At 40.0% G+C, this 10,739-nt stretch overlaps 1 long non-coding RNA gene across 1 annotated transcript; it reads right to left on the bottom strand.

Moving 5' to 3' along the window:
* Positions 1–4,413: 4,413 nt before the first annotated feature.
* Positions 4,414–10,210, bottom strand: LOC111201918. Its single transcript, XR_002654851.2, has 4 exons — positions 9,822–10,210; positions 9,583–9,677; positions 9,326–9,388; positions 4,414–7,778 (listed from the first exon to the last, which is right to left on the bottom strand). It is a non-coding gene; the product is annotated as an uncharacterized LOC111201918 (long non-coding RNA).
* Between the last annotated feature and the right edge of the window lie 529 nt (positions 10,211–10,739).

Here is a 10,739-nt window from a genome sequence, read left to right as displayed (position 1 = left end):
TGATCATTGACGACGAGTCCACACGAGGAAGACGACGCGGGTTCGCTCCGACTCCTCCTACTCGTGTTAACGGATCAAAACCCGCTCAGGTATGGTTTCTTACCAGAAACCCGACAACCCGACCCGGTTCGACCCTAAACCACCCTACCCGCGACTCTCTCTCTCTCTCATTTCCTCTCTCCCCCTTTTTCACAAACACCAAACTCTCTCAAACCTCCCACACGAAATCACTCCATATCTCACTCAATTCTCCACCAAATCACTCCATTCTTTTTCCTAAATCCAAGCTTTCGCCCCTGTAGTCTAGTTTCTTGATTCAACTCATCATTTCCATTCATCCGGAGTAAGGTATCGTATCACAAATATCAATTTCGTAGGCCTCATGAACCCTAGAAATTCGAACTTGAAATTTGATCCTTTTCTTGCTAGATTCTTGCGAAATAGACTAGGGAAAGCTTATATATCATGTTGGGTTGTTGATTCTATGGTGAACTTGAGTTGACTATAAACTTTGAAAATTAAGGTTCATGAGATGTGGGGATTTTTCAAAATTGCAATAATTGGGTATGATTTTGGTTTAGCTTGGTTAGTTAGGGTGTTTGAAAGCTTGATTAGAAAACTTTCTCATTGAAGAATTCATTTAGTGCTTAAATTTTTCTTAAGAGCTTTATTCTTTGCTTATATCTCTCTCTTGTAGCCTTGTATCAACAACTTGTGTGCATTGTGATAGTTTTTGCTTAAGCTAAATGATCATGAGTTGAATTCACATTTGCACTATCAAGTCTCTTTCCATGTGCTTATTCTTTTCCAAGGTTTGATATTCGCAGGTACCAATGGGGAGAAAAGATCAACACATGATGGAAACTGAGAAGAAAGAGGTTGCAAAGCAAGAGACTGCTAGAACTGGAAAGCCTTTAACCTCCACGACTGCAACAGGAGGGACTTCTAGGCAACAAGCCTTGGCAGCAAAGAAATCAAAAGCTTAAGAGAAGAGAGATGGAAAGCAAGTTGCCATTGTTGAGAGGGAGGTTGTTGGTAGTAGAAAGTCATCTCCTCCAAAGAGATCTAAGGAGCCAAAGGACAAGGGGATAGCTCTTCCTCAAGTGGAAGACAGTGAGGACATCACTAAAGAAGACCAAGCTCCCCTCAAGAAAGCCAAGATGTCAAAGGGAAAAGAGGTTGATGTCGAGAGGGATAGAACCAAGAAGCCAACATAATCTGAGCTGTTTGCACACTTGAAGAATGGTGTGTTGTGGCCTCCAACTAGATTTGCAGATATCAAGATTATGGCGGAGTTGGAGATAGATGAAGACATAAAATCAATGCTGGAGCACATGAGCATGCAAAGCTTCTTTTCCATGGCTCACCCTACGTATGAAGAGGTCTCATGTCAGTTCTTGGCATCATTGGAGGCCACCTTTCACACCTCTAAGCATGTGAGGCAAGGATGGGGGAAAGACAAGTTCAAGGTCCATGAGAAGGTTCACTGCATGACCTTCAAGGAGATTGGACAAGCACTTGGTCTTAAAGATTTGGAGGAATCATCCATCCCCATACTTAATGATGCCCCCAAGGAAGAGAGCATTGCTAGACTGGTTTGGAAGGTGTTGGCGGGCAAGGATCGCAAGCCCAGCCGTGACAAGAATGCCTCCATTCGCCATCCTTCAGTGCGCTATCTCCACCGGTTGATTGTCCACACCATCTTCCCAAGGAAAGAACCAGGAACTGTTAATGATGAGGAGCTACAACTTCTTCACCAAACCATCCAACATTATGCTCCACCCTCTCAGTTGTCTCTTGTCAGCACTGATTTCTACAAGAACTTTGGAATGGTGGGATTCTTTGTGAAGCGCCTCATCCACTACAAAGAGTAGGCTTGGACAACAAGTGACTCTGAACTTCAGATTGGAATTGGTGGCTTGATAACTCCATTGCTAGCGTACAAGGATATCCCCTTGGGAGATGATGCAACTAGTCCAACCTTCTTGGATGGAAGCTACTTGAAGAAAGCTCAGTACTTCAGTGGAAGGTTCGATGGAGTTTGTGTCTACTCTTACCTACAGTCTACAAAGGAGGTTTTAGTGCTTCTCCCAAATTGGAACCTAACAAGCTTGCACCAGCCAGGAACTATTAGCTTTGATATTGGAAAAGAACACTTCCTTGCACCCCATGGTCCTCTAGGCCCCATGAGCTCTCCGGAGAAGAAGAAGATTGCGGATAAATGTGGTATGTACCAGGAAGATACTTCTGGTTTAAACTCTGAGCTCCTCTATGGTCCTCCTCGTTACCGCTTTGAGCAGTGTCCTGGAGCTTTGGCTAGTGGTCTCCTTCGCCAAGCTCATGAGCATATTGGAAATCTCCAAAGCTAGAACAAAGCTCAGGACATAACTATCTTCAAGCTCAAGAACAAGTGCAAGGAGTTGAGTAAGACTGTAAAGAGGCAAGCTGAAGCTTCAGCTCAATTCATGAAGAAGGTGGCTGATATAATGACTAGAGGAGCGGTAGCAGGATGCTCAACATCATACTTTGACTTCCTTACCCCCCAGCCCCAGCCCTCAATTGGCCCTTTAGCACTCAGTTTTCATGCCATTAAGAAACAGCTGCTCCGCCGGAAGAGAAACCCACCAGCTCTACCCTCCGCTTCAGGAAACAAATCTCCATCCCTTGCCTCAACAGATGAGGAGGTTGACACCGAGGATGAGGCAACAGACTCTTCCCAAGCTCCATAGTGAGGTACTCCACCCCCTTTTCATTGTATATACAAGTTTTTCTTTGCATTTATGACTCTTTTTGGGTATTTCCTTCACCTTCCTAACACAGAGACTGTGTGAACTAGGTTTGCGGGAGGTACCAAGTATTTGATCATGTTTTCTTTGATGATTTGAGTCTCATGCATTGCATTGTACATACATATATGCATAGAAAAACCAAAAAAAAATTGAAAATTTTGAAAAACACAAAAAGAAGCATGTAGTTGCATTACTTGCACTTTCAGGATTGAGTCTAGAGCATATAGGTTGCATTCACTTGCATAGGGAGCAATGATTTAAAATGCCTTGTTAAGAACTCTTGTCTAGAACTCAAAGTGGCACCCTAGTTAAACATATCAAGTAGCTTAAACATCTCTTGAAAGTCTTGCATGCTTCGAGCCTTGAAAACTCTTCCTGAAACTTGTTTGCTTGCTTGATATTGGCATTGTTCTTAAAATCAGCTCCAAACTGAAATTGGCTTGAATGAACTTAATCTCTCTTGCATATGGACACTTGCATACTTGATCATGGATCTCATACACATTTGGGTTATCTTATTCCTTTATACCACTCTTTGTTAACCCAAATGGCACTCCATACCCTACAACCCTAGCCATTCTTTGAGACCAAACATTGATTTGCATGAGTGATGCCTCTTTTGATAGCTTGTCATGTGTAAAATCTTGAGAGTATTGGAGGCGACATAGATTTGTTCTCATCTCTTGCTAGTATAATGATCTAGCATTTGGGGATGGTGAGTGGGTTTGTGTGTTCTAAATGTTAATATCTTGGGTTTGAGGAGTGAGAAAGATGAGAAAGATGAACAAAAGAGTGTCATGAGAAAAGAAAAACTCTAGGAACAAAAGAAAAGTATGAAGCTCTAGATTGTGTACAAAAGGACCTTCCCCCTTATAAAATAAATAAAAAAAAAAAGAGAAAGAAAAGAAAAGAGGATCAAAGAGAAAGTGGGAAGGGAAATGAGAAAGAGTTAGAGCTAAGTGTTGTAAAAAGTGAATTAAAGTCCCTAATTGGTTGAATCAAAAGAAAAAGAGAGTTGTTCATTGAGTGAGTGATGTGAGTGGGTACTATTTTGGTCTTATGATGGGGATAAAAAGGGTAGAACTTGTAATCACTTGAAAAAGGGTAGAATGATGAGAATTGATCTATGTATGCATGAATTGCTTCTAGTGTTAGATAAATTTTGCATAATGATCAAGCTCCTTGTTTTTGAGTGATAACCACCTTGAAATGATGACATTTGAATCATTCTCTTCATTCATATTAGACCATTGCTTGCCTAGCCAAATGATTGAGATCATATGCCCATTTGTGAGAATTCACCTTGTGTGTGTGTGTGAATCAATGTGAGAGCTGGTTGAAGGAACTTGTTAGTTGATGAGTATTGCAACTTGTGTAGAGGCATAAGAGTATGGATAGGCCTAGAGAAGCTAGAGTATAATAAGAGAGTTGGTCATGCTATTTGCTATGTTTATTTAGGATGTTAAGTTGAGTGTTAGGAAGTGTTTCTTTTGGCTATGAGCCCCCACCTTCAAACCTCTCTCCCTTATGAGTTCTTGCAGGTTCACTTGAGGACAAGTAAAGAACAAGTTTGAGAGAATTGATATCTTGCATATTTGCATTGTTTTAATCATCTGTTTTGTACATATTGATCATATAGATTAGGAATTAAGCATCTTTAGGATCCATATTGCATTCATATGTCTTTATCAGGTATTGGAGTGTCCTATGGAGTGATTGGAGGTGTTTAGAAGCATTGTGGTTCAACAAGAGATGGAAAATGAAGATTGGTCGGGTTTTGGCGAATGCAACGCGGGTTAAACCACGTGGGTTCACTTACCCGCGTCGACTCATCGAGAAGAGGTAACGAAGGCCTCCAACACGGCTTGGATCACGCGGGTTGGGCTCACCGCGCGCATGAAGATGGAGCTTCGTCGACGGGGTCACGCGGGATGACCGACGCGGGAAGCCGTACCCGCGCGCATGAAGATAGAGCTCAGCGCGACGACTCACCCGGGTTGGGCTCACGCGGGGAGTCGTTCCCGCGCCCATAATGAAGCTGCTCGACACTCCGACACGGGAAGAAGGACTCGGGGTGATCTACCCGCGCGCATGAAGTGGAGCCGCTCGACGTTCCAACGCGAGTTAGGGTCGCACGGGTTGTGGCTGATGACTTCTACCCGAGTCGAGACTTTTCCTTAGTCGATTTTAGGCGTTTTTAAGGGCTTTTTAGAATTTTTAAGGAAACCATTAGGTTTTCTAGGGATTGTATAAATACCGTTGGGACTTATCTTGTTTTCTATCTAATCAAAAATCGACCTTTAGGTGAAAGATCTAATCTTGATCAATTTCTCTTGTGTTTACTTGATTGCTTTGATCATTAATCATGTTTAGACTTAGATCAACTAATGATTTCATGTCTACCATGATAATGAGTGAGTAGTCATCTTTGGATTCATGGGCCAGGATGATTAAGATGATTAAGTGATGATCTAGAATGTTTTAGATAGATTAATATGTTTCCTTGCTTGATTGAGTGATCTTAACGCTAATCTAGAGTTGGCCATTTTAGATTAGAACTCTAGACATTTCATTGCCCGAAAGGTGTTCGATGAAATGTCTGAGCCAACTCAACATGCTCTTAACTTACCCTACCAAAGAGATTTGATGTTAGGGGAGTTTAGAAAGTTGAATGATATGTTCTTAATGATTGTTTGATTGACACAAACCAAAGGAATTTGATGTTTGATCAATGAGAGTAAATGAGCTTTTGTCTTGAAAAAGAACTTGCGTAGAATTGTTATCTAGACTTAGGGGAATGTGTTGATTGAAACCTTGTCATTTTAGATTAAATCTTAGTCATCTGAAATCAAAATCCTATGCCCATGATTCCTCATTTATCCATTTGATTGAAAGTTGCTAGTTAGTTGTGTTAGAATCTTGTTAGTTTAATCAAACCACTTCATTGAACTGAATGCACTTAGATTAAGTTTGAACATGCATTCTCTTTGCATCAAAATACTTAGAAATGGATTGACTTCTTAAATTCTACATGATTTGAATTAGGACCCTTGAAAAGTCCATTTCAGATATGTCAACTATAAATTCTTATAAAATTAAAACCCCAGCTGGAAAGAAAGTGTACTTATATACTCGTTAGAGCATGTTTATTGCTAGCACCCTTAAGTGGTGCTTAGTGATTTTTTTAACTATTAAAATTAAGTTAATAAACTTTGTTAAGAAACACTTAATTATAGTGGTTTATTGGGAGTTGCTTAATTAAGGTTCTTAACAATAAAAAAATATTAAATTTATTTTTAAACATAAAATTTTTTAAAAAGATAAAATTTATTTATTACAAGCTCAGTTGTTGTCTTAATCACGTCCAAATTTACGCCATATATGTTCAACCAAATTACCTTTCAGTTGTTGATGCGCTTGTCTATCACGAATTCTTGTTCGAACACCCATCTGATTGGCGATATTTGTAGGGATATATGTAGAATAGGTGAGATCGACATGTGAACTTCCGCTTCCTTCGCCTTGTTGAAAATCTGAAACATCGTTGAGCAAATAAAACTGCTTTCAGCCCTTGTGGAATTGGAATAGATTGGATAAAAGTTGCCCATTTCGGATAAATACCATCCGTGAGATAGTAAGCCAAATGATACTCTCTTCCGTTGACCAAGAAATTCACTTGCGGAGCTTGACCATTTATTATGTCAACAAAAACAGGTGAGCAATCAAGAACATTGATATCATTTAAGGTACCTGGAGGTCCAAAAAACGCATGTCATATCCATAGATCATATGAAGCAACCGCCTCTAAAACGATTGTGGGTTTTCCAGAACCACGAGAATATTGTCATTTCCAAGCGGTGGGACAATTCTTCCACTCCCAATGCATACAATCGATGCTTCCTATCATCCCGGGAAATCCACGAAGCTCTCCAATATGAAGTAGACGTTGAAGATCATCTGGTGTTGGTCTTCTTAGGCACTGATCGCCGAACAAATCTATTATTGCTTCCACAAAAATTTTCACACAAAACCGAGTTGTGGTTGCACCGAGCCTGAGGTATTCGTCGACCGCATCAAGCGCATACCCATATGCCAACACACGAATAGCTGTTTTACAATTTTGAAGTGTAGAGAGACCAAGCCTTCCGAGACCGTCCTTCTTCTGACGAAAGAATTGAACTTCATTGGAGAGGCGATCAACAATATGCATGAACAATAACTTGTTCATTCTAAATTGTCGTTGGAATAGATTTTCAGGATACGTTGGAGCGTCACTGAAATAATCATTCCATAACCGGAGATGGCCTTCTTCACGGTTTCTTTCGATAAAAACTCATTTTTTCCTTGTCTTCCTTCCTTCTGTTTGATCACCAAAATTATTTCACAAATTCTCAAATGCTTGATTGAAATGATGATCAAAATATTGATCAAAAGTTTCATCCATTGACTCCTCGAAATTGTTATGAGAAGAAGATGCAATGAGATGAAATTTTTCAGATTTTTATAAGTGTGCTTGTGATGAGAATTGAGAGAATGGAGGGAATGGATTGTTATAAGTTTGGTTGTGATGAGAACTTAAAGAGAATTGAGAGAATGGAGGGAATGGATTTTATAAGTGTGGCTGTGATGAGAACTACACGTTTGTGATGAGTGTCTTTTGATGATAACTTGCAAGAATGGAGAGAATGAGAAAGTAAAAATACTACAAGTGTGGACAGATAGGACAACACAATTTATAAGTATGTTTGTGACATCTTGTGTCCGTGATGCAAGATAACAAGAGGCAAATAATACAAGTGACATCTTGTGTCCGTGATGCAAGATAACAAGAGGCAAATAATCACGTGACAATAAAATACAAGAGTACAAGACAATACAATGCTCTACTCTCTCGTGGTCTTGTCTGCCTCTCCACTCTCCTGTGGCCTTGTCTGCCTCTCCACTCCCCGTAATACAAGAGTACAAGTCAGCCATCACCTCAGCTGGTATCTACAAGAGTACAAAACACTAAAATCTGCGTTAACAAGTGACTATCAACATCATACAAAAACCATATGTTAAATACAACTAAGCAACAACAATATCTTCCATCCGCTTGATTAAACAGAACAAGAACATCAGTGGCATAGAACAAGAACAAGAACAGGACCAATTTAAACGAAACAAGAACATTTTAGCATTACAAGAACTAGATTAAACAGAACAAGAACAAGAACAAAAACAACTTTAAACGAAACAGAACAAGAAAGACAACAAGACAACAATAAACAGAACAAGAAACAACAAGACAACTAGAATCAGAACAAGTCATTGATTAGCTTTTTCTTAAGGGCTTCTTCATACTCAGCCAAAGGTTCTTTTTTCCAATAAGACTATCAAGCAGGCTCATCTTAGACAAGCGTTCTTTAGCTTCCAGATCCTTCTGCTTGATTGTCCAAACCTTCTCAAACTCATTCACAGTCTTCTCTTGATCAACCGTCTTCTTACCACTCGCCTTTGAGGCTTTAACACCCGGTGGACGCTTCTTAGAATCTGCTTGAGATGTTGAAGAATCTGCACCGTCCTCACACTTTCTTTTTTTTAGAGGTTCCTCTGTTCTTAGCAGATGAAAGCTCACACCACTTCTGGTCGTGCCTCAGCTCCTTCCAAGCATGTTCAAGGAGGAATTTCTTCTTATGGTTGTTGTAAAATATTTGATGAGCTAGTTTGAGCACATCGTTTTCGTTTTGACCAGAAGTTTTCTCTCTGCTTGCAGCTTCATAGGCGCCACACAACTTGCAAACGAGATCATTGATCATGTGCTAACGTTGCTTGCAATGAATAGCCTCTCTCTGTTCGCAGCCACCATCTTGACGACTTGCCGCAAAGTAAGCTGCTATTCTTGTCCAGAAAGCGCCTGACTTTTGCTCAGTGCTAACTACTGGATCTTTGCTCGTGTTTACCCACGAGCTGATCAGCACAACATCGTCCGCTGGTGTCCATTTTCTTCGTTCTCTAAGGCCAGCAGGAGTGTCTCCAACGAAGGCTGAATCAGCTGTACCTTGAGTGGCAAGAAAAGGAACTTGGGTTGAAGATAGCTCGACACTATGTTCATAGGATCCAAAGGTAATATCTTGTTGACTATTGAGTAAATCAACAAACTTTGGATTCTGCCTATATGGATAGGAATCTATATTCCAAGATGGCAAAGAAGAGATAAATTAAAGAAAAAAATGGGAGGAAGTGGGAAGAGAAGGACAACCCATGCTTGAGAGACTCAAGAAAGTGGACAAGGACAGAGTTTAAAAGCAGGAAGAGAAGCATTGATCACAACCCGTTCGAGAGGACATATATCTAACGCAATTATCACACAAGACCATCGATATGTGTCAAACCATAAGTACAATTTATTATCTTAACACAACCATAACCTTACGCATTCATCACACACGCATTTATTACGGTTATTACCTAACCTAACACTAACCATCAACATTTACATTTACACAACCGTACAATGATTTACCCAATTAACCAGAGCAAAGAGAGGGGTTTACCTGCATCAACAATCGTAGGCCTTTTGTCTCACGAACCTGGATCAAGCATCTTGATCAAACAACCTAAAGACAGAGAAGAAAGAAACAAATCACTTCCAAAACAAAGATTTATATATTAAGATATGAGCTCGACAGAGAATAAAAATCAACATCAACAAACCATAAACCACAAAATGTAATTAACAATGCTTCATCCAATTCACCAGACCAAATACAAAGGTTTTATCCAATTCAGCCGAGCAAAGACAAAGGTTTACCTTTATCATGTGGCCCTTGATCGTGTGGCTTTTGTTATGAATAATCGTCTGGCTTTTGTCTGAGAAACCTTGATCATGCCTCTTGATCATTCCATCTCACAACACAAAGACAAAAAAAAATCAAAACAATTTTTTTCATGTTCCTCATATTAATATTCTCGATCTGTTCGAGAAAACCAAAATCAAATACATGCATAATTGAAATATCCAAACAAATAATCATATTAACACATCTTTACCTTTCGATTTGCCTGAGAGAGAGAGAGAGCCGTTTTCCGCCGAGGAGAGGAAAGAAACACAGAGAGAGATCGCCGTTTCCCTTCCTCGACGACAGCCACCGACAGAGACGTGACCTTATCATCGAACAGAGCCACCGATCGAGAGAGATCTCGCCTTTCGCCGAGGAGAGGAAAGAAACAGGGAGAGATGTCGTCGTTTTCCTTGGTGGAGAAGAGAAACAGATAGAGAGGACGTCGTTGGCCATCGTCGACGCCAGCCACCCACAGAGACGCGGCCGTTTCGTCGAAAAGACCCACCGATCGCAAGAGATGTCGCCTTTCGCCACAGAGAGGAGAGAAAGAGAGAGAGAGAAAGAAAAGAAGAAATGCGACGGAAGCCAACGACACCTCTCCTCCAGCCATTTGCTTTGCGACACATGGCAAATAAGAAACGACGCTTCCCAAGCAACGCCTGTTATCTTTTTTTCTTTTTTTCTTTTGTTTTAATTGCTATTTTCCTTAAACACGTTACTTAAGCCACTGCATTAAACATGCTCTTGGAGCATATGTCCATTGATGAGTTTTGACCAAGTATCTCATTAATTAAAAAATAAAAGAAAAAATCAGAAAATTGGAGAAAGATGAAGAGAAAAGTACTCTGCAAGAACCTCTTGAGTTAATTAATAGGGCAAGTGTCATGTTTTTGTTGAGTTAAGTATTTGTAAGAAAATCAATTTTAATCAAAAACATAAATTGTATAATAATATTAATAATTATCTGGTAAGAACTTACTTTTAAGAAACTACCAAATAAGACCATGATTAACGCTGAAACTCAAATGGGTTTTTAAATTTTTTTTGTCTGAATAAAAAAAAACAATCAACCGCGGGCCGCTACGTGTCAGTGGGGCTCGCGAACAGTGCAAAAAACCAGCCAACA

The sequence above is a fragment of the Brassica napus genome, chromosome C1 (genome assembly GCF_020379485.1).
Source record: "Brassica napus cultivar Da-Ae chromosome C1, Da-Ae, whole genome shotgun sequence".
Taxonomy (NCBI): domain Eukaryota; kingdom Viridiplantae; phylum Streptophyta; class Magnoliopsida; order Brassicales; family Brassicaceae; genus Brassica; species Brassica napus.
Note: the sequence above shows the minus strand (reverse complement) of the source record. Positions and strands in the feature narration are given on the sequence as shown.